We start from the raw sequence: 1611 nt of genomic DNA, 5'->3' as shown, positions 1-1611 counted from the left end.
TAACAGATTAGGTTCTATTTTTCGTTTGTTCTTTTTACGGGTTTCATTTGTTTTTGTTTCAGTGATTTATGACCCGATGATCAAACACACCAATCATACCACCGTTTGACGATACTGAGTTAGAATTCTATAAGAAGAAGACAACCAAACTCGGAGAATCAAGCAAAAGAACTCTTAAAAGAGAATTCGAATATTTTGAGAAGACTCCTAACAAAAAAGAGTTAGGTTACGAGCCCGAAACATCCCACGCGAGACAATATTCTTGAGAATGCTCCCTATTACTCTTGAGGGTGCAGCAAAAGATTGGTTGAAAGCACTTCCACCGGGCACAATAACAACTTGGGCACAAATGCGAGAAGAGTTCATACAACAGTTTTGCCCACCATCAAAAGTTTCCAAGTTAAAGAAGGTTATTGCAAATTTCGAGCAACAACCAGGAGAGTCATTATACGAGGCATGGGAGCGATACAAGAGTTTGTTGAGAAACTTTCCCCAAAATGATTTAAACATCCAACAAGAAGTCTCGATTTTCTATGATGGGGTGAACATCACTATTAGGCAACTCCTTGATTCTCAAGGGCCACTAACAAAGAAAGCACCAGCCGCGATCAAGGAGCTAATCGAGAAATTTTCTAAACATTCGAGAGAATACAGTAACCCTCGACATGATGCAACTAGGAGAATCGTGAATTCTACTTCGGATGACATGGGGGCTGTCTTGGCAATGTTGCATAATATGGATAGGAGGATGACTAAAATGGATCAAACAATCCATGCTATGAGAGTGGGGTGCGAAAACTATAACGGGCCACATTTAACTAGAAACTGTGATCTTCATGAAAATGGAAACCGAAAGGCTCAAGCTTGTTATTCAAGTGGTGATCGTTATGATGAAGACTGGAGAAAGCCCAAGAAGAAATGGTTACCTTATGATGACTACAAGAAAGCCAAGGAAGAGAAGTTTGAACAAAAAGGAAGAGGCTTTTACCAAAGAGAGGAACCAGTTCCCGAAAAGAAACCCGATTTCGAGACAACACTTGCTCGTTTTGCTGCCGCATCGGAAAAAAGACACAAAGATACTGAAGCAGTACTTAGAAATTAGCAAGCTGCAATCAAGAATATTGAGCAAAAAATTGGGCAATTAGCCAAGCAATTCAATGAAAGATTGTCAGGCACACTTCCAGGAAACACCGAACAAACCCCGAAATGAGCTCATATCCAAGCCTTTACAACTAGAAGTGGGAAAATTGTTACACATCTGACTCCCATTAACAAAAAGAACCCGGATGATGAGCAAGAAGTGCGAGAAACAAGTCAAGAAAAAGATTCTTAACAGTCACCACGACGTGGTGGTGACACGATGACGTGGCAAGCACCTGAAAAGAAAAGTGATGAACCTGTTAAGCCATACCGCCCACCGCTTCCCTTTCCTAGTAGAGCAATGCAAGATAAAAATGTTGAAGACTACCGGAAGTTCTTAGATCACATCAAATCCATTGAAATCAACATTCCATTCATTGAAGCCTTAGCTAAAATGTCAAAGTATGTGAAGTTTCTAAAGGATCTCCTAACAAACCGAAAAAGATGGAATAGTTATCAAAGGTAGTACTA

General features: G+C 40.2%; 1 non-coding gene across 1 annotated transcript; it reads right to left on the bottom strand.

Annotated features, from left to right (window-relative positions):
* Positions 1–397: 397 nt before the first annotated feature.
* Positions 398–504, bottom strand: LOC145118081 (small nucleolar RNA R71). The gene has a single exon (XR_013713065.1). It is a non-coding gene; the product is annotated as a small nucleolar RNA R71 (small nucleolar RNA).
* Between the last annotated feature and the right edge of the window lie 1107 nt (positions 505–1611).

This window comes from Lactuca virosa, chromosome 5 (assembly GCF_052849685.1).
Source record: "Lactuca virosa cultivar CGN04683 chromosome 5, Lactuca_virosa_CGN04683_v6, whole genome shotgun sequence".
Taxonomy (NCBI): domain Eukaryota; kingdom Viridiplantae; phylum Streptophyta; class Magnoliopsida; order Asterales; family Asteraceae; genus Lactuca; species Lactuca virosa.
Note: the sequence above shows the minus strand (reverse complement) of the source record. Positions and strands in the feature narration are given on the sequence as shown.